Below are 24,551 nucleotides of genomic sequence, written 5' to 3' on the forward strand. Positions count from 1 at the left end.
ACTCCAGAGCACAAAAAAACAATTTACCAATGGAATGACCCGAGAACACAAAAAATTCGCTTCCAAAGAAATCACCCTAGAACATAAAAAATTGGCTTCCATTGAAATAACCACAGAAGACAAAAAAATTCCCTTCCAATAAATCACCTGAGAACAAAAAAATTCACGTCCAACGAAATTACCCCAGAATAGAAAAAATTTGCTTCCAACGAAATCACCCCAGAGCAAAAAAAATTCCCTTCCAATAAATCACCTGAGAACAAAAATATTGGCTTCCCACAAAATTACCCCAGAATGGAAAAAATTTCCTTCCATCGAAATCACCGCAGAACACAAAAAATTCGCTTCCAACGAAATGACTCCAGAGCACAGAAAACAGGCGTCCAACGAAATGACCCCAGAACACAAAAAATTTCCTTTCAACGAAATCACCCGAGAACACAAAAAATTCCGTTTCAACGAAATCACCCGAGTACACAAAAATATCGCTTCCAATGAAATCACCCGAGAGCACAAAAAATTCGCTTCCAACGAAATGACTCCAGAGCACAAAAAACAATTTACCAATGGAATGACCCGAGAACACAAAAAAATTCGCTTCCAAAGAAATCACCCTAGAACATAAAAAATTGGCTTCCATTGAAATAACCACAGAAGACAAAAAATTCCCTTCCAATAAATCACCTGAGAACAAAAAAATTCACGTCCAACGAAATTACCCCAGAATAGAAAAAATTTGCTTCAAACGAAATCACCCCAGAGCACAAAAAATTCCCTTCCAATAAATCACCTGAGAACAAAAATATTGGCTTCCCACAAAATTACCCCAGAACGGAAAAAATTTCCTTCCATCGAAATCACCGCAGAACACAAAAAATTTGCTTCCAACGAAATGACTCCAGAGCACAGAAAACACGCTTCCAACGAAATCACCGGAGAACACAAAAAATTCGCTTCCAACGAAATGACTCCAGAGCACAGGAAACCCGCTTCGAACGAAATGATACCATATTTCAAAAATTTGCTTCCATCGAAATCACCTGAGAACACAAAAAATTCGCTTCCAACGAAATTACCCCCGAACACAAAAATTCGCTTCTAACGAAATCACCCCAGGACACAAAAAATCTGCTTCCAACAAAATGACTCCAGAGCACAGAAAACACGCTTCCAATGAAATGACCCCAGAACACAAAAAATTCCCTTTCAACGAAATCACCACAGAACACAAAAAATTTGTTTCCAACGAAATCACCCCAGTGCACAAAAAATTCGCTTCCAACGAAAAGAATCCAGAGCACAGAAAACACGCTTCCAACGAAATGACGCCAGAACACTAAAAATTCCCTTTCAACGAAATCACCCGAGAACACAAAAAATTTGCTTCCAACGAAATTACCCCAGAACACAAAAAATTCCCTTTCAACGAAATCACCCTAGAACACAAAAAATTTGCTTCCAACGAAATTACCCCAGAACACAAAAAAATTCCCTTGCAATGAAATCTTCTGAGAACATGAATATTCGCTTCCAACGAAATCACCCAAGAACACAAAAAATTCGCTTCCAACGAAATGACTCTAGAGCACAGAAGACACGCTTCCAACGAAAATGATCCCATACTTCAAAAATTTGCTTCCATTGAAAACACCCGAGAACACAAAAAATTCGCTTCCAACGAAATTACCCCAGAACACAAAAAATTTGCTTTCATGGAAATCACCCAAAATACAAAAAATTGGCTTCCAACGAAATCACCCGAGAACACAAAATATTCGCTTCCATCGAAATTGCCCCAGAGCACAAAAAATTAACTTCCAACGAAATGACTCCAGAGCACAGAAAACACGTTTCCAACAAAATGGCCCCCTACTTCAAAAATTTGCTTCCATCAAAATCACCCTAGAACACAAAAAATTTGCTTCCAACGAAATTACCCAAGAACACAAAAAATTAGCTTCCAACGAAATATCCTGAGAACACAAATATTCGCTTCCAAAGAAATCATCCCAGAGCACAAAAAAATTCACTTCCTCGAAATCACCCTTGAACACAAAAATTTCGCTTCCAACGAAATGACTCCAGAGTACAGAAAACAAGCTTCGAACAAAATGATACCATACTTCAAAAATTTGCTTCCATCGAAATCAACCGAGAACACAAAAAATTCGCTTCCAATGAAATGACTCCTGAGCGTAGAAAACACGCTACCAACGAAATGACCCCAGAACACAAAAAAAATCGCTTCCATCAAAATCACCCTAGAACGGAAATAGTTTGTTTCCAAAGAAATCACACCAGACCACAAAAAATTCGCTACCAACGAAATCATCCCAGATCACAAAATCTTCATTTCCAACGAAATCACACCAGAACAGAGAAAAATTCGCTTTTAACGAAATGACTCCAAAGGACATAAAACCCGCTTCCAACGAAATTAACCCAGATCACAAAAAATTCCCTTCCAATGAAATCACCCCAGAACACACACAAAAAAAATTAGCTTCCAATGAAATTACCCCAGAACGCAAAACATTCTCTTACAACAAAAACATTCCAGAGCAAATAAAATGCGTTTCCAACAAAATCACACCAGAACAGAGAAAAATTCGCTTCCAATGAAATGACTACAAAGGACATAAAACCCTCTTCCAACAAAATTACCCCAGAACACCAAAAATTCGCTCCCACGGAAATCTCCCCAGAACACAAAAAAATCGCTTCGATAGAAATCAACCCAGAACACAAAAAATTCGCTTCCATCAAAATGACTCCAGAGCACAGGAAACACGCTTCCAAATAAATCACCCCATACTTCAAAAAATTCGCTAACAACGATATCATCCCAGACCACAAAAAATTCGCTTCCATCGAAATCACCAGAGAACACAAAAAATTCGTTTCCAACGAAATCACCCCAGAGCACAGAAAACACGCTTCCAACGAAATCACCCCATACTTCAAAAAATTCGCTAACAACGAAATAAACCCAGACCACAAAAAATTCGCTTCCAACGAAATTACCCCAGAACACAAAAAATTCACTTCCATCGAAATCACCCGAGGAACACAAAATATTCGCTTCCAACAAAATTACCCCAGAGCACAAAAAATTCGTTTTCAACGAAAACACCCTAGAACACGAAAAATTTGCTTCCAACGAAATCACCCGAGAATGCAAAAAATTTGCTTCCAAACAAATTACCCCAGAACACAAAAATTTGCTTCCAACGAAATCACCACAGAGGACAAAAAATTCGTTTCCAAAGAAATCACACCAGAACAGAGAAAAATTCGCTTCTAACGAAATGACTCCAAAGGACATAACACCTGCTTCCAAAGATATTAGCCCAGAACACAAAGAATTCGCTTCCAACAAAATCACCCCACAACACAAAAAAATTCGCTTCGATCGAAATCAACCCAGAACATAAAAAGTTCGCTTCCAACAAAATTACCCCGATCACAAAAACATCATTTCCAAAAAAATCAACAAAGATCACAAAAAATTTGCTTCCATCGAAATCACCCGAGATCACAAAAAATTAGCTTACAAAGAAATCACGCGAGAACACAAAACATTCCCTTTCAACGAAATCACCCGAGAACACAAAAAATTCACTTCCAACAAAATCACCACAGAGAACAAAAAATTCGCTTCCACCGAATGCACCCTGGAACACAAAAAAAATCCCTTTCATGGTAATCACCCGAGAACACAAAAAATTTGCTTCCAACGAAATTTCCCCAGAACACAAAAACTTCGCCTGCAACGAAATCACCCCAGGACACAAAAAATTCGCTTGCAACGAAAGGACTCCAGAGCACAGAAAACAGACTTCCAACGAAATGACCACAGAACACAAAAAATTCCCTTTTAACAAAATCACCCGAGAAAACAAAAAATTCGCTTCCAACGAAATGACTCCAGAGCACAGAAAACACGCTGCCAACGATATGACCCCCTACTTCAAATATTTGATTCCATTGAAAAAACCGGAGAACACAAAAAATTCGCTTCCAACGAAATCTCCTGAGAACACAAATATTCGCTTCGAAAGAAATCATCCCAGAGCACAAAAAAAATTCGCTTCCAAAGAAATCACCCTAGAACACAAATAATTCCCTTTCAAAGAAATCACCCGAGAACACAAAAAATTCACCTAAAACGAAATTACCAGAGAACAGAAAAAGTTTGCTTCCATCTAAATCACCGAAGAACACCAAAAATTCGCTCCAACGAAATGACTCCAGAGCACAGGAAACCCGCTTCGAACGAAATGATACCATACTTCAAAAATTTGCTTCCATCGAAATCACCTGAGAACACAAAAAATTCGCTTCCAACGAAATTACCCCCGAACACAAAAATTCGCTTCCATCGAAATCACCACAGAACACAAAAAATTCGCTTCCAAAAAAATCACCCTAGAACACAAAAAATTCCCTTTCAACGAAATCACACTAAAACACAAAAAATTCGCTTCCAACGAAATCAGCCCAAAGCACAAAAAATTCCCTTCCAATGAAATTACTCCAGAGCACAGAAAACAACTTCCTATGAAATGACCACCTACTTCAAAAATTTGCTTCCATCGATAAAACCAGAGAACACAAAAAATTCGCTTGCAACGAAATCGTCTGAGAACACAAATATTCGCTTTCAACGAAATGACTCCAGAGCACAGAAAACACGCTTCGAACGAAATGATACCATACTTAAAAAATTTGCTTCCATTTTGAAATGACCCGAGAACACAAAAAATTCGCTTCCAACGAAATTAGCCCAGAACACAAAAAATTTGCTTCCAACGAAATGACCGGAGAACACAAAAAATTTGCTTCCAACGACATTACCCCAGAACACAAAAAATTTGCTTCCATGAAATCACCCCAGAACACAAAAAATTCGCTTCCAACGAAATGACTCCAGAGTATAGAAAACACACATCCAACGAAAAGACCCCATATTTCAAAAATTTGCTTCCATCGAAATCACCTGAAAACACAAAAAATTCGCTTCCAACGAAATTACCCCAGAACACAATAAATTCGCTTCAAACGATCTCTCCTGAGAACACAAATATTTGCTTCCAAAGAAATCATCCCAGAGCACAAAAAAATTCGCTGCCAACGAAATCACCCTAGAACACAAAACATTCCCTTTCAACGAAATCACCCGAGAACACAAAAAATTAGCTTCCAACGAAATCACCCCAGAACACAAAAAATTTGCTTCCAACGAAATGACTCCAGAGCACAGAAAACACGCTTCGAACGAAATGATACCATACTTCAAAAATTTGCTTCAATCGAAAAAACTGGAGAAAACAAAAAATTCTCTTCCAACGATATTACCCCAGAAGACAAAATATTTGCTTCCAACGAAATCTCCTGAGAACACAAATATTCGCTTCGAAAGAAATCATCACAGAGCACAAAAAAATTAGCTTCCAACAAAATCACCCTAGAACACAATAAATTCGCTTCCAACGAAATCACCCTAGAACAGAAAAACTCCCTTTAAACGAAATACCCTAGAACACAAAAAATTCGCTCCAACGAAATCACTGCAGAGCACAGAAAACACGCTTCGAACGAATTGATACCATACTTCAAAAATTTGCTTCCATCGAAATCACCCGAGAACAAAAAAATTCGCTTCCAACGAAATTACCCCAGAACACAAAAATTCGCTTCCAACGAAATCACCCAGAACACAAAAAATTTGCTTCCAACGAAATCACCCCAGAGCACAAAAAATTTGCTTCCATCGAAATGACTCCAGAGCACAGAAAACACGCTTCCAACTAAATGACCCCAGAACACTAAAAATTTGCGGCCAAAGAAATCACCCGAGAACACAAAAAATTAGCTTCCATCGAAATGACTCCAGAGCACAGAAAACACGCTTCCAACTAAATGACCCCAGAACACTAAAAATTCGCGGCCAAAGAAATGACCACAGAACACAAAAAATTCCCTTTCAACGAAATCACCCGAGAACACAAAAAATTCACTTCCAACGAAATCACCACAGAGTACCAAAAATTCGCTTCCAACAAAATGACTCCAGAATACAGAAAACATGCTTCCAATGAAATGACACACTATTTCAAAATTTGCTTCCATCGACAAGACCGGAGAACAGAAAAAATTCTCTTCCAACGATATTAAACCAGAAGACAAAAAATTCTTTTCCAACGAAAACTCCTGAGAACACAAATATTCGCTTCCAAAGATATCATCCCAGAGCACAAAAAAATTCGTTTCAACGAAATCACCCGAGTACACAAAAATATCGCTTCCAATGAAATCACCCGAGAGCACAAAAAATTCGCTTCCAACGAAATGACTCCAGAGCACAAAAAAACAATTTACCAATGGAATGACCCGAGAACACAAAAAATTCGCTTCCAAAGAAATCACCCTAGAACATAAAAAATTGGCTTCCATTGAAATAACCACAGAAGACAAAAAAATTCCCTTCCAATAAATCACCTGAGAACAAAAAAATTCACGTCCAACGAAATTACCCCAGAATAGAAAAAATTTGCTTCCAACGAAATCACCCCAGAGCAAAAAAAATTCCCTTCCAATAAATCACCTGAGAACAAAAATATTGGCTTCCCACAAAATTACCCCAGAATGGAAAAAATTTCCTTCCATCGAAATCACCGCAGAACACAAAAAATTCGCTTCCAACGAAATGACTCCAGAGCACAGAAAACAGGCGTCCAACGAAATGACCCCAGAACACAAAAAATTTCCTTTCAACGAAATCACCCGAGAACACAAAAAATTCCGTTTCAACGAAATCACCCGAGTACACAAAAATATCGCTTCCAATGAAATCACCCGAGAGCACAAAAAATTCGCTTCCAACGAAATGACTCCAGAGCACAAAAAACAATTTACCAATGGAATGACCCGAGAACACAAAAAAATTCGCTTCCAAAGAAATCACCCTAGAACATAAAAAATTGGCTTCCATTGAAATAACCACAGAAGACAAAAAATTCCCTTCCAATAAATCACCTGAGAACAAAAAAATTCACGTCCAACGAAATTACCCCAGAATAGAAAAAATTTGCTTCAAACGAAATCACCCCAGAGCACAAAAAATTCCCTTCCAATAAATCACCTGAGAACAAAAATATTGGCTTCCCACAAAATTACCCCAGAACGGAAAAAATTTCCTTCCATCGAAATCACCGCAGAACACAAAAAATTTGCTTCCAACGAAATGACTCCAGAGCACAGAAAACACGCTTCCAACGAAATCACCGGAGAACACAAAAAATTCGCTTCCAACGAAATGACTCCAGAGCACAGGAAACCCGCTTCGAACGAAATGATACCATATTTCAAAAATTTGCTTCCATCGAAATCACCTGAGAACACAAAAAATTCGCTTCCAACGAAATTACCCCCGAACACAAAAATTCGCTTCTAACGAAATCACCCCAGGACACAAAAAATCTGCTTCCAACAAAATGACTCCAGAGCACAGAAAACACGCTTCCAATGAAATGACCCCAGAACACAAAAAATTCCCTTTCAACGAAATCACCACAGAACACAAAAAATTTGTTTCCAACGAAATCACCCCAGTGCACAAAAAATTCGCTTCCAACGAAAAGAATCCAGAGCACAGAAAACACGCTTCCAACGAAATGACGCCAGAACACTAAAAATTCCCTTTCAACGAAATCACCCGAGAACACAAAAAATTTGCTTCCAACGAAATTACCCCAGAACACAAAAAATTCCCTTTCAACGAAATCACCCTAGAACACAAAAAATTTGCTTCCAACGAAATTACCCCAGAACACAAAAAAATTCCCTTGCAATGAAATCTTCTGAGAACATGAATATTCGCTTCCAACGAAATCACCCAAGAACACAAAAAATTCGCTTCCAACGAAATGACTCTAGAGCACAGAAGACACGCTTCCAACGAAAATGATCCCATACTTCAAAAATTTGCTTCCATTGAAAACACCCGAGAACACAAAAAATTCGCTTCCAACGAAATTACCCCAGAACACAAAAAATTTGCTTTCATGGAAATCACCCAAAATACAAAAAATTGGCTTCCAACGAAATCACCCGAGAACACAAAATATTCGCTTCCATCGAAATTGCCCCAGAGCACAAAAAATTAACTTCCAACGAAATGACTCCAGAGCACAGAAAACACGTTTCCAACAAAATGGCCCCCTACTTCAAAAATTTGCTTCCATCAAAATCACCCTAGAACACAAAAAATTTGCTTCCAACGAAATTACCCAAGAACACAAAAAATTAGCTTCCAACGAAATATCCTGAGAACACAAATATTCGCTTCCAAAGAAATCATCCCAGAGCACAAAAAAATTCACTTCCTCGAAATCACCCTTGAACACAAAAATTTCGCTTCCAACGAAATGACTCCAGAGTACAGAAAACAAGCTTCGAACAAAATGATACCATACTTCAAAAATTTGCTTCCATCGAAATCAACCGAGAACACAAAAAATTCGCTTCCAATGAAATGACTCCTGAGCGTAGAAAACACGCTACCAACGAAATGACCCCAGAACACAAAAAAAATCGCTTCCATCAAAATCACCCTAGAACGGAAATAGTTTGTTTCCAAAGAAATCACACCAGACCACAAAAAATTCGCTACCAACGAAATCATCCCAGATCACAAAATCTTCATTTCCAACGAAATCACACCAGAACAGAGAAAAATTCGCTTTTAACGAAATGACTCCAAAGGACATAAAACCCGCTTCCAACGAAATTAACCCAGATCACAAAAAATTCCCTTCCAATGAAATCACCCCAGAACACACACAAAAAAAATTAGCTTCCAATGAAATTACCCCAGAACGCAAAACATTCTCTTACAACAAAAACATTCCAGAGCAAATAAAATGCGTTTCCAACAAAATCACACCAGAACAGAGAAAAATTCGCTTCCAATGAAATGACTACAAAGGACATAAAACCCTCTTCCAACAAAATTACCCCAGAACACCAAAAATTCGCTCCCACGGAAATCTCCCCAGAACACAAAAAAATCGCTTCGATAGAAATCAACCCAGAACACAAAAAATTCGCTTCCATCAAAATGACTCCAGAGCACAGGAAACACGCTTCCAAATAAATCACCCCATACTTCAAAAAATTCGCTAACAACGATATCATCCCAGACCACAAAAAATTCGCTTCCATCGAAATCACCAGAGAACACAAAAAATTCGTTTCCAACGAAATCACCCCAGAGCACAGAAAACACGCTTCCAACGAAATCACCCCATACTTCAAAAAATTCGCTAACAACGAAATAAACCCAGACCACAAAAAATTCGCTTCCAACGAAATTACCCCAGAACACAAAAAATTCACTTCCATCGAAATCACCCGAGGAACACAAAATATTCGCTTCCAACAAAATTACTCCAGAGCACAAAAAATTCGTTTTCAACGAAAACACCCTAGAACACGAAAAATTTGCTTCCAACGAAATCACCCGAGAATGCAAAAAATTTGCTTCCAAACAAATTACCCCAGAACACAAAAATTTGCTTCCAACGAAATCACCACAGAGGACAAAAAATTCGTTTCCAAAGAAATCACACCAGAACAGAGAAAAATTCGCTTCTAACGAAATGACTCCAAAGGACATAACACCTGCTTCCAAAGATATTAGCCCAGAACACAAAGAATTCGCTTCCAACAAAATCACCCCACAACACAAAAAAATTCGCTTCGATCGAAATCAACCCAGAACATAAAAAGTTCGCTTCCAACAAAATTACCCCGATCACAAAAACATCATTTCCAAAAAAATCAACAAAGATCACAAAAAATTTGCTTCCATCGAAATCACCCGAGATCACAAAAAATTAGCTTACAAAGAAATCACGCGAGAACACAAAACATTCCCTTTCAACGAAATCACCCGAGAACACAAAAAATTCACTTCCAACAAAATCACCACAGAGAACAAAAAATTCGCTTCCACCGAATGCACCCTGGAACACAAAAAAAATCCCTTTCATGGTAATCACCCGAGAACACAAAAAATTCACTTCCAACAAAATCACCACAGAGAACAAAAAATTCGATTCCAACGAAATGACTCCAGAGCACAGAAAACACGCTTCCAACAAAGTGTCCCCCTACTTCAAAAATTTGCTACCATCGAAAAAACCGGAGAACACAAAAAATTCGCTTCCAATGAAATTACCTTAGAACACAAAAAATTCGCTTCCAACGAAATCACCCCAGAACACAAAAAAATTGCTTCCAACTAAATGACTCCAGAGCACAGAAAACAGGCTTCCAACGAAATGACCCCATATTTCAAAAATTTGCTTCCATTGAAATAACCCGAGAACACAAAAAATTCGCTTAGAACGAAATTACCCCAGAACACAAAATGTTCGCTTCCAACGAAATCTCCTGAGAACACAAATATTCGCTTCGAAAGAAATCATCCCAGAGCACAAAAAAATTCGCTTCCAAAGAAATCACCCTAGAACACAAATAATTCCCTTTCAAAGAAATCACCAGAGAACACAAAAAATTCGCTTACAACGAAATCAACCCAGAGCACAAAAAATTCGCTTGCAAGGAAATCTTCTGAGAAAACAAATATTCGCTTCCAAAGAAATCATCCCAGAGCACAAAAAAATTCGCTTCCAAAAAAATCACCCTAGAACACAAAAAATTCACGTCCAACGAAATTACCCAAGAACACAAGAAAATCGCTTCCAACGAAATTACCCGAGAACACAAAAATTTAGCTTCCAACAAAATCACCCCAGAGCACAAAAAATTTGATTCCAACGAAATGACACCAGAGCACAGAAAACACGCTTTCAAGGAAATGATCCAATACTTCAAAAATTGGCTTCCATCGAAATCACCCGAGAACACAAAAAATTCACTTCCAACGAAATTATCCCTGAACACAAAAAATGCGCCTCCAACGAAATCACCCCAGAGCACAAAAAATTTGCTTCCAACGAAGTGACGCCAGAGCACAGAAAACACGCTTCCAACGAAATGACTCCCTACTTCAAAAATTTGCTTCCATCGAAAAATCCTGAGAACACAAAAATTTCTATTCCAACGATATTACCCCAGAACAAAAATATTTCGCTTCCAAAGAAATGCCTCTAGAGCACAGAAAACACTCTTCCAACGAAATGACCCCATATTTCAAAAATTTGCTTCCATTGAAATAATATAAGAACACAGAAAATTCTCTTCCAAAGATATTACCCAAGAAGACAAAAAATTGTTTTCCCAAAAAATCACCCGAGAACACAAAAAATTCGCTTCCAACGAAATCACCCTAGAACACAAAAAATCTCTTTAAAAGAAATCACCCGAGAACACAAAAAAATGTGCTTCCAACGAAATCACACCTGAGCACCAAAAATTCCCTTCCAACGAAGTGACTCCAGAGCACAGAAAACACGCTTCCAACGAAATGACCCCCTACTTCAAAAATTTGCTTCCATCGAAGAAAAAGGAGAACACAAAAATTCCATTCCAACGACATTACCCCAGAAGAAAAAATTCTTTTCCAACGAAATCCCTGAGAACACAAATATTCGCTTCCAAAGATATCATCCCAGAGCACAAAAAATTCGCTTCCAACGAAATCACCCTAAAACATAAAAAATTCGCTTCCATCGAAATCACCACAGAAGACAAAAATTTCGCTTCCAACAAAATCACCCCATAGCACGAAAAATTGTCTTCCAACGAAATGACTCCAGAGCACAGAAAACACGCTTACAAGGAAATGATCCCATACTTCAAAAATTGGCTTCCATCGAAATCACCCGAGAACACAAAAAATTCACTTCCAACGAAATTATCCCAGAACACAAAAAATGCGCTTCCAACGAAATAACCCCAGAGCACAAAAAATTCGCTTCCATCGAAATGACTCCAGAGCACAGAAAATACGCTTCCAATGAAATTACCCCAGAACACCAAAAATTCTTTCAATGAAATCACCCTAGAACATAAAAAATTCGCTTCCAACGAAATCACCCTAGAACGTAAAAAATTCGCTTTCAATGAAATTACACCAGAACACAAAAAATTCCCTTTCAACGAAATCACCCGAGAACACAAATATTCACTTCCAAAGATATCATCCCAGAGCACAAAAAATTCGCTTCCAACGAAATATCTCCAGAGCTCCGAAAACATGCTTCCAACGAAATGACCTCCTACTTCCGTCGAAAAAACGGGAGAACAGAAAAAATTCGCTTGCAACGTAATCTTCTGAGAACACAAATATTCGCTTCCAACGAAATCAAACTAGAACACAAAAAATTAGCTTGCAACGAAATCTCCTGAGAATACAAATATTTGCTTTCAACGAAATCACCCCAGAGCACAAAAAATTCGCTTCCAATGAAAAGACTTCAGAGCACAGAAAACATGCTTACAACGATATGACCCCCTACTTCAAAAATTTGCTTCCATGGAAAAAAACAGAGAACACAAAAAATTCTCTTCCAATCATGTTACCCCAGAAGACAAAAAATTCTTTTCCAACGAAATCTCCTGAGAACACAAATATTCGCCTCCAAAGTAATCAATCCAGACCACAGAAAACACGCTTCCAACAAAATCACCCCAGACCACCAAAAATTCGCTTCCAACGAAATCACCCCAGAACACAAAAAATTCGCTTCCAACGAAATCTCCTGGGAACACAAATATTCGCTTCCAAAGAAAACATCCCAGAGCACAAAAAATTCGCTTCCAACAAAATGACTCCAGAGCACAGAAAACACGCTTCCAATGAAGTGACTCCAGAACACAAAACATTCGCTTTCAAAGAAATCACCCTAGAACATAAAAAAATCGCTTCCATCGAAATCACCATAAAAGACCAAAAAACTCGCTTCCAACCAAATCACTCCAGAGCACAAAATATTCGCTTCCAACAAAATCACCCCAGACCACAAAAAATTCTCTTCCAACGAAATGACTCCAGAGCACAGAAAACATGCTTCCAAGGAAATGATCCCATACTTCAAAAATTGGCTTCCATCAAAATCACGCGAGAACACAAAAAATTCACTTCCAACGAAATTATCCCAGAACACAGAAAATGCGCAACCAACGAAATCACATCAGAGCACAAAAAATTCGCTTCCAACGAAATGACTCCAGAGCACAGAAAACACGCTTCCAACAAAATGACTCCCTACTTCAAAACTTTGCTTCCATCGAAAAGTCCTGAGAGCACAAAAATTCTATTCCATCGAAATTACCCTAGAACATGAAAAATTCGCTTCCAACGAAATCTCCTGAGAACAAAAATATTCGCTTCCAAAAAAAAAGCATCCCAGAGCACAAAAAATTCGCTTCCAATGAAATGACTCCCTACTTCAAAAATTTGCTTCCATCAAAAAGACCTGAGAGCACAAAAATTTCTATTCCATCGAAATTACCCCAGAACACAAAAAATTTGCTTCCAACGAAATCTCTCCTGAGGACAAAAAATTCTAATGAAATGAATCGAGAGCACAGAAAACAAGCTTCCAACGAAATGACCCCCTCCTTCAAAAATTTGCTTCCATCAAACAAACCAGAGAACACAAAAAATTCATTTCCAAAGAAATGACCCCAGAACACAAAAAAATTTTCTTCCAATGAAATCTTCTGAGAACACAAATATTCACTTCTAAAGTAATCATCCCAGAGCACAAAAAATTCGCTTCCAACAACATCAACCTAGAACACAAAAAATTCTCTTTCAATGAAATCACCCGAGAATACAAAAAATTCGGTTCCAACATAATCAACCCAGAGCACAAAAAATTCACTTCCAACAAAATGACTCCAGAACCCAGAAAACACGCTTCCAATGAAATGACCCCAGAACACAAAAAATTCGCTTTCAACAAAATCACCCTAGAACATAAAAAATTCCCTTTCAATAAAATTACCCCAGAACAGAAAAAATATACTTGCAACGAAATCTCCTGAGAACACAAATATTCACTTCCAAAGAAAACATCCCTGATCACAAAAAATTCGCTTCCAACGAAATCACCACATAACACAAAAAATTCGCTTCCAACGAAATCAACCCAGAGCACAAAAAATTCGCTTCCAACGAAATGACTCCGGAGCTCCGAAAACATGCTTCCAACGAAATGACCTCCTACTACAAAAATTTTCTTCCATCGAAAAAAACGGAGAACAGAAAAAATTCGCTTGCAACGAAATATTCTGAGAACACAAATATTCGCTTCCAACGAAATCTCCCAAGAACACAAAATATTCGCTTCCAACGAAATCTCCCCAGAACACAAAATATTCGCTTCCAAAGAAATCACTCCAGAATACAAAAAATTCGCTTCCAACGAAATGACTCCCTACTTCAAAAATTTGCTTCCATCAAACAAACCGGAGAACACAAAAAATTCATTTCCAAAGAAATGACCCCAGAACACAAAAAAATCCGCTTCCAACAAAATCTTTTGAGAACACAAATATTCACTTCTAAAGAAATCATCCCAGAGCACAAAAAAATTCGTTTCCAATAAAATCACCCAAGAACATAATTTTTTTTTTCAAAGGAATCACCCGAGAACACAAAAAATTCACGTCCAACGAAATTACCCTAGAACACGAAAATTTTGCTTCCAACAAAATCACCCCAGACCACAAAAAATTCTCTTCCAATGAAATGACTCCAGAGCACAGAAAACACGCTTCCAAGGAAATGATCCCATACTTCAAAAATTGGCTTCCATCGAAATTACCCGAGAACACAAAAAATTCACTTCCAACGAAATTATCCCAGAACACAGAAAATGCGCTACCAACAAAATCACCACAGAGCACAAAAAATTCATTTCCAAGAAAATCACCCTAGAACATAAAAACTTTCCTTTCAAAGAAATCACCCGAGAACACAAAAAATTCATGTACAACGAAATTACCCCAGAACACAAGAAATTCGCTTCCAACGAAATTACCCTAGAACACAAAAATTTCGCTTCCAACAAAATCACCCCAGACCACAAAAAATTCTCTTCCAACGAAATGACTCCAGAGCACAGAAAACATGCTTCCAAGGAAATGATTCCATACTTCAAAAATTGGCTTCCATCGAAATCACCCGAGAACACAAAAAATTCACTTCCAACGAAATTATCCCAGAACACAAAAAATGCGCTACCAACGAAATCACATCAGAGCACAAAAAATTCGCTTCCAACGAAATGACTCCAGAGCACAGAAAACACGCTTCCAACAAAATGACTCCCTACTTCAAAACTTTGCTTCCATCGAAAAGTCCTGAGAGCACAAAAAATTCTATTCCATCGAAATTACCCCAGAACACAAAACATTCGCTTCCAAGAAAATCTCCTGAGAACACAAACATTCGATTCCAAAGAAAACATCCCAGAGCACAAAAAATTCGCTTCCAACAAAATGACTCCACAGCACAGAAAACACGCTTCCAATGAAGTGACTCCAGAACACAAAAAATTTGCTTTCAACGACATCACCCTAGAACATAAAAAATTCGCTTCCATCGAAATCACCATAGAAGACAAAAATTTTGCTTCCAAACAAATCACTCCAGAGCACAACAAATTTGCTTCCAACGAAATCACCCTAGAACATAAAAAATTCCCTTTCAATGAAATTACCCTTGAACACAAAAAATTCGCTTGCAACGAAATCTCCTGAGAACACAAATATTCGCTTCCAAAGAAAATATCCCAGAGCACAAAAAATTCGCTTCCAACGAAATCACCCCAGAACACTAAAATTTCCCTTTCAACAAAATCACCCCAGAACACAAAAAATTCGCTTCCAACGAAATCACTCCAGAGGACAAAAAATTCGCTTCTAACGAAATGACTCCAGAGCACAGAAAACACGCTTTCAACGAAATGACCCCTCCTTCAAAAATTTGCTTCCATCAAACAAACCAGAGAACACAAAAAATTCATTTCCAAAGAAATGACCCCAGAACACAAAAAAAAAATCGCTTCCAATGAAATATTCTGAGAACACAAATATTCAGTTCTAAAGAAATCATCTCAGAGCACAAAAAAATTCGCTTCCAACAAAATCACCCTAGAACACAAAAAATTCCCTTTCAACAAAATCACCTGAGAATACAAAAAATTCGCTTCCAACATAATCAACCAAGAGCACAAAAAATTCGCTTCCAACAAATTGACTCCAGAGCACAGAAAACACGCTTCCAATGAAATGACCCCAGAACACAAAAAATTTGCTTTCAACGAAATCACCCTAGAACATAAAATATTCGCTTCCATCGAAATCACCATAGAAGACAAAAAATTCGCTTCCAACCAAATCACTCCAGAGCACAAAAAATTGGCTTCCAATGAAATCACCCTAGAACATAAAAAATCCCCTTTCAATGAAATTACCCCAGAACACAAAAAATTCGCTTGCAACGAAATCTCCTGAGAACACAAATATTCGCATCCAAAGAAAACATCCCAGAGCACAAAAAATTCGCTTCCAATGAAATCACCCCAGAATACCCAAAATTCCCTTTCAACGAAATCAACCCAGAACACAAAAAATTCGCTTCCAAAGAAATCAACCCAGAGCACAAAAAATTCGCATCCAACGAAATGACTCCAGAGCTCCGAAAACATGCTTCCAACGAAATGACCTCCTACTTCAAAAATTTACTTCCATCGAAAAAACCGGAGAACAGAAAAAATTCGCATGCAACGAAATCTTCTGAGAACACAAATATTCGCTTCCAACGAAATCTCCCTGGAACACAAAATATTCGCTTCCAACGAAATCACCCCAGAACACAAAAATTTTGCTTCCAACGAAATGACCTCCTACTTCAAAAATTTATTCCATCGAAAAAACCGGAGAACAGAAAAAATTCGCTTGCAAGGAAATCTTCTGAGAACACAAATATTCGCTTCCAACGAAATCTCCCCAGAACACAAAATATTCGCTTCCAACGAAATCACCACAGAACACAAAAAATTCGCTTCCAAAGAAATGACCCCAGAACACAAAAAATTCCCTTTCAAGGAAATCACCCGAGAACACAAAAAATTCGCTTCCAACGAACAGACTCCAGAGGACAGAAAACACTCTTCCAACGAAATGACCCCCTCCTTCAAAAATTTGCTTCAATCAAACAAACCGGAGAACACAAAAAATTCATTTCCAAAGAAATGACCCCAGAACACAAAAAAATTCGCTTCCAACTAAATCTTCTGAGAACACAAATATTCACTTCTAAAGAAATCATTCCAGAGCACAAAAAAATTTGCTTCCAACAAAATCACCCTCGAACATAAAAAATTTCCTTTCAAAGAAATCACCCGAGAACACAAAAAATTCACGTCCAACGAAATTAACCCAGAACACAAGAAATTCGCTTCCAACGAAATTACCCTAGAACACAAAAATTTCGCTTCCAACAAAATCACCCCAGAGCACAAAAAATTCTCTTCCAATGAAATGACTCCAGAGCACAGAAAACACGCTTCCAAGGAAATGATCCCATACTTCAAAAATTGGCTTCCATCGAAATCACCCGAGAACACAAAAAATTCACTTCCAACGAAATGATCCCAGAACACAGAAAATGCGCTACCAACGAAATCACCCCAGAGAACAAAATATTCGCTTCCAACGAAATGACTCCAGAGCACAGAAATTACGCTTCCAAAAAAATGACTCCCTACTTCAAAAATTTGCTTCCATCGAAAAATCCTGAGAGCACAAAAATTGGCTTCCATCGAAATCTCCCCAGAACACAAAAAATTCCCTTTCTAGGAAATCACCCGAGAACACAAAAAATTCACTTCTAACGAAATAACTCCAGAGGACAAAAAATTCGCTTTTAATGAAATGACTCCAGAGCACAGAAAACACGCTTCCAACGAAATGACCCCCTCCTTCAAAAATTTGCTTCCATCAAACAAACCAGAGAACACAAAAAATTCATTTCCAAAGAAATGACCCCAGAACACAAAAAATTTTCTTCCAATGAAATCTTCTGAGAACACAAATATTCACTTCTAAAGAAATCATCCCAGAGCACAAAAAATTCGCTTCCAACAAAATCACCATAGAACACAAAAAATTCCCTTTCAAGAAAATCACCCGAGAACACAAAAAATTGGCTTCCAACAAAATTACTCCAGAACACAAAAAATTCGCTTGCAACGAAATCTCGTGAGAACACAAATATTTGCTTCCAAAGATATTATCCCAGAGCACAAAAAATTCTCTTCCAATGAAATGACTCCAGAGCACAGAAAACTCGTTTTGAACGAAATGACCCCTTACTTCAAAAATTTGCTTCCATTGAAGAAACCGGAGAACACAAAAAATTCTCTTCCAACGATATTACCCCTAAAGAGAAAAAATTCTTTTCCAACGAAATCTTCTGAGAACACAAATATTCGCTTACAACGAAATCTCCCCAGAAAACAAAATATTCGCTTCCAACGAAATCACCCCAGAGCACAAAAAATTCGCTTCCAATGAAATGACTTCAGAGCAAAGAAAACACGCTTCCAACGATATGACCCCCTACTTCAAAAATTTGCTTCCATCGAAAAAACCGGAGAACACAAAAAATTCTCTTCCAACCATATTACCCCAGAAGACAAAAAATTCTTTTCCAAAGAAATCTCCTGAGAACAAAAATATTCGCTTCGAACATAATCACCCTAGAACACAAAAAATTCCCTTTCAACGAAATCACCAGAGAACACAAAAAGATTATGTCCAACGAAATTACTACAGAACAGAAAATATTTGCTTCCATTGAAATCAAAGCAGAACACAAAATATTCGATTCCAAAGAAATCACCCTAGAACACAAAAAATTCCCTTTCAACGAAATCACCGGAGAACATAAAAAATTCGCTTCCAACGAAATGACTCCAGAGCACAGAAAACATGCTTCCAATGAAAAGACCCCAGAACACAAAAAATTCCCTTCCAAGAAAATTACCCTAGAACATAAAACCCTCGCTTCCTTCGAAATCACCACAGAAGACAAAAAATGCGCTTCCAACCAAATCACCCAAGAGCACAAAAAATTCGCTTCCAACGAAATCACCCTAGAACACAAAAAATTTGCTTGCAACGAAATCTCCTGAGAACACAAATATTCGCTTCCAATGAAATCACCCCAGAGCACAAAAAATTCGCTTCCAACAAAATGACTCCAGAGCACAGAAAACATGCTTCCAACGAAATGACCCCCTACTTCAAAAATTTGCTTCCATTAAAAAATCCTGAGCACACAAAAATTTCTCTTCCAACGAAATCACCCCAGAACACAAAAAATTTGCTTCCAACGAAATGACCCCATTCTTCAAAAATTTGCTTCCATCTAAATCACCTGAGAACACAAAAAATTCACTTCCGAAGAAATCAACCCAGAGCACAAAAAATTCGCATCCAACAAAATGACTCCAGGGCACAGAAAACAGGCTTCCAACGAAATGAACCACTACTTCAAAAATTTGTTTCCATCGAAATCAACTGAGAACACCAAAAATTCGCACCAAAAAAATTAGCCCAAAAAACAAAAAATTTGCTTGCAACGAAATCTCCTGAGAACACAAATATTCGCTTCCAACAAAATCACCAGAGAGCACAAAAAATTCGCTTCCAAAGAAATGACTCCAGAGCATAGAAAACACGCGTCCAACAAAATGACGCCATACTTCAAAAATTTGCTATCATCGAAATCACCCCAGAACACAAAAAATTTGCTTCCAACGAAATTTCCCCAGAAGACAAAAAATTCTTTTGCAACGAAATCTCCTGAGAAAACAAATATTCGTTCTCAAAGATATCATTCCAGAGCACAAAAATTTCTCTTCCAAAGAAATCACCCTACAACACATAAATTCCTTTTCATTGAAATCCCCCGAGAACACAAAAAATTCGCTTCCAAAGAAATCACCTCAGAACACAGAAAATTCGCTTGCAATGAAATCTCCTGAGAACACAAAAAATTCGCTTCCAACGAAATCACCCCAGAGCACAAAAAATTCGTTTCCAATGAAATGACTCCAGAGCACAGAAAACATGCTTCGAATGAAATGACCCGAGAACACAAATTTTCCCTTCCAACGAAATCACCCTAGAACATAAAAAAATCGCTTCCATCGAAATCACCACAGAGACAAAAAATTCGCTTCCAACCAAATCACCCCAGAGCACAATAAATTCGCTTCCAACAAAATCACCCCAAAGCAGAAAAAATTTGCTTCCAAAGAAATGTCCGTATACTTCAAAAATTTGCTTCCATTGAAATCACATGAGGACACAAAAAATTCGCTTCCAAACCAATTACCCCACACCACAAAAAAGTCGCTTGCAACGAAATCTTCTGAGAACACAAATCTTTGCTTCCATCGAACTCACCCCAGAACACAAAAAATTCGCTTCAAAAGAAATGACTCCAGAGCACAGAAAACACACTTCCAACGAAATGATCCCATACTTTAAAAATTTGCTTCCTTCGAAATCACCCGAAAACACAAAAAATTCGCTTTCAACAAAATTACCCCAGAAGACAAAAAATTCTTTTCCAACAAAATCTCCTGAGAACACAAATATTCGCTTCCAAAAATATCATCCCAGAGCAGAAAAAATTCACTTTTAACGAAATCACACGAGGACACAAAAAATTCGCTTCAAAAGAAATGACTCCAGAGCACAGAAAACACACTTCCAACGAAATGATCCCATACTTCAAAAATTTCCTACAATCGAAATCACCCCAGAACACAAAAAATTCGTTTCCAACGAAGTTACCCCAGAACACAAAAAATTCGCTTCCAACAAAATGACTCTACAGCACAGAAAACACGCTTCCAACTAAATGACCCCCTATTTCAAAAATTTGCTTCCATCGAAAAAACCGAAGAACACAAAAAAATCTTCCAACAATATTGCCCCAGAAGACAAAAAATTCTTTTCCAACGAAATCTCCTGAGAACATAAATATTCGCTTCCAAAGATATCATCACAGAGTAGAAAAAAATTGCTTCCAACGAAATCACCCTAGAACACAAAAATTCCCTTTCAACGAAACCCCCGAGAACATAAAAAAATTTGCTTCCAACGAAATCACCCCAGAGCACAAAAAATTCGCTTCCAAAGATATGACTCCAGAGCACAGAAAGCACGCTTCCAATGAAATGACCCCTGAACACAAAAAATTCGCCTCCAATGAAATCACCCTAAAACATAAAAAATTCGCTTCCATCGAAATCACCACAGAAGACAAAAAATTCGCTTCCAACCAAATCACCCCAGAGCACAAAAAATTCGCTTAGAACGAAATCACCACAGAGCACAAAAAATTCGCTTCCAACGAAATGACTCCAGAGCACAGAAAACACGCTTCCAAAGAAATGACCACATATTTCAAAAATTTGCTTCCATTGAAATCACCCAAGAACACAAAAAATTTGCATCCAAAGAAATTACCCCAGAACACAAAAAAATTCTCTTCCAACGAAATCTCCTGATAACACAAATATTCGCTTCCAAGGAAATCATCCCAGAGCACAAAAAAATTCGCTTCCAACAAAATCACCCTAGAACACAAAAAATTCGCTTTCAACGAAATCACCCGAGAACACTAAAAGTTCACTTCCAACAAAATTACCACAGAACAGAAAAAATTTTCTTCCATCGAAATCACCCCAGAACACAAAAAATTCACTTCCAAAGCAATCACGCTAGAACACAAAAAATGAGCTATAAACAAAATCACCTGAGAACACAAAAAATTCGCTTACAACAAAATCACCACAGAGCACAAAATATTCGCTTCCAATGAAATGACTCCAAAGCACAGAAAACATGCTTCCAATGAAAGGAACCCAGAACACAAAAAATTCGCTTCGAACGAAGTTACCCCAGAACACAAAAATTCGCTTCCAACGAAATCACCCCAGAACACAAAAAATTCGCTTCCAACGAAATGACTCCATAGCACAGAAAACATGCTTCCAACGCAATGACCCCCTACTTCAAAAATTTGCTTCCATGGAAATACCGGAAAACACAAACAATTCTCTTCTAACGATATTACCCCAGAAGACAAAAATTCTTTTCCAACGAAATCTACTGAGAACAAAAATATTCGCTTCCAAAGATATCATCCCAGAGCACAAAAAATTCGCTTCCAACGAAAGCACCCTTGAACACAAAAATTCCCTTTCAACGAAATCACCCGAGAACAAAAAAAATACGCTTCCAACGAAATCACCCCAGAACACAAAAAATTCGCTTGCAACGAAATCTCCTGAGAACACAAATATTCGCTTCCAACGAAATACCCCAGAACACAAAAAATTCGCTTTCAATGAAATCACCACAGAACACAAAAAATTCGCTTCCAACGAAATGACTCCAGAGCACAGAAAACATGCTTCCAACGAAATGACCCCCTACTTCAAAAAATTGCTTCCATGGAAATACCGGAAAACAAAAAAATTCTCTTCTAATGATATTACCCCAGAAGACAAAAAATTCTTTTCCAACGAAATCTCCTGAGAACACAAATATTCGCTTCCAAAGATATCATCACAGAGCACAAAAAATTCGATTCCAAAGAAATCGCCCAAGAACAAAAAAATACCCTTTCAACAAAATCACCCGAGAACACAAAAAATTCGCTTCCAACGAAATCACCGCAGAACACCAAAAGTTCCCTCGCAACGAAATCTCCTGAGAACACAAATATTCGCTTCCAACGAAATCACCCCAGAGCACAAAAAAATTTGCTTCCAATGAAATGACTCCAGAGCACACAAAACACGCTTCCAATGAAATGACCCCAGAACACAAAAAATTCCCTTCCAACGAAATCAACCTAGAATATAAAACACTCGCTGCCTTCGAAATCACCACAGAAGACAAAAAATTCGCTTCCAACCAAATCACCCAAGAGCACAAAAAATTCCCTTCCAACGAAATCACCCTAGAACTAAAAAAAAATCGATTTCAACGAAATCACCCGAGAACACAAAAAATTTGCTTCCAACGAAATTACCCCAGAATACAAAAAATTCGCTTGCAACAAAATCTTCCGAAAAACACATATATTCGCTTCCAACGAAATCAACTCAGAACACAAAAAATTCGCTTCCAACGAAGTGACTCCAGAGCACAGAAAACATGCTTCCAAAGAAATGACGTGATATTTCAAAAATTTGCTTCCATCGAAATCACCCGAGAACACAAAAAATTCGCTTCCAATGAAATGACTCCAGAGCACAGAAAACACGCTTCCAACGAAATGACCCGATATTTCAAAAATTTGCTTCCATCGAAATCACCCAAGAACACAAAAAATTCGCTTCCAACGAAATTACCCCAGAACACAAAAAATTCCCTTTCAACGAAATCACCCGAAAACACAAAAAGTTAACATCCAACGAAATTACTACAGAACAGAAAAAAATTGCTTCTATTGAAATCATCCCAGAACACAAAAAATTCGCTTCCAATGCAATCACCACAGATCACAAAATATTCGCTTCCAATGAAATGACTCCAAAGCACAGAAAACACGCTTCCAATGAAAGGACCCTAGAACACAAAAAATTCGCTTCCACTATAATCACCCTATTACATAAAAAATTCGCTTTCAACGAAATGACTCCAGAGCACAGAAAGCACGCTTCCAATGAAATGACCCCAGACCACAAAAAATTCCCTTCCAAGAAAACCACCCTAGAACATAAAACACTCGCTTCGTTCGAAATCACCACAGAAGACAAACAATGCCCTTCCAACCAAATCACCCAAGAGCACAAAAAATTCGCTTCCAACGAAATCACCCTAGAACACAAAAAATTCGCTAGCAACGAAATCTCCTGAGAACACAAATATTCGCTTCCAACGAAATCACCCCAGAACACAAAAAATTCGCTTCCAACGAAATGACTCCTGAGCACAGAAAACACGGTTCCAACGAAATGACTCCAGATCACAGAAAACACGGTTCCAACGAAGTGATCCCCTATTTCAAAAATTTGCTTCCATCGAAAAAACCGGAGAACACAAAAAATTCGCTTCCAACGATATTACCCCAGAAGACAAAAAATTCTTTTCCAACGAAATCTCCTGAGAACACAAATATTCTCTTCTAAAGATATCATCCCAGAGCACAAAAATTCGCTTCCAACCAAATTACCCTAGAATGCAAAAATTCCCTTTCAAAGAAATCACCTGAGAACCCAAAAACTTCGCTTCCAACGAAATCACCCCAGAGCACAAAAAATTCTCTTCCAACGACATTACCCCAGAAGACAAAAAATTCTTTTCCAACGAAATCTCCTGAGAACACAAATATTAGTTTCTAAAGATATCATCCCAGTGCAAAAAAATCGCTTCCAACGAAATCACCCTAGAATGCAAAAATTCCCTTTCAAAGAAATCACGCGAGAACACAAAAAATTCGCTTCCAACGAAATCACCCCAGAGCACAAAAAATT

Source organism: Meriones unguiculatus, chromosome 5, assembly GCF_030254825.1.
Source record: "Meriones unguiculatus strain TT.TT164.6M chromosome 5, Bangor_MerUng_6.1, whole genome shotgun sequence".
Lineage (NCBI taxonomy): Eukaryota > Metazoa > Chordata > Mammalia > Rodentia > Muridae > Meriones > Meriones unguiculatus.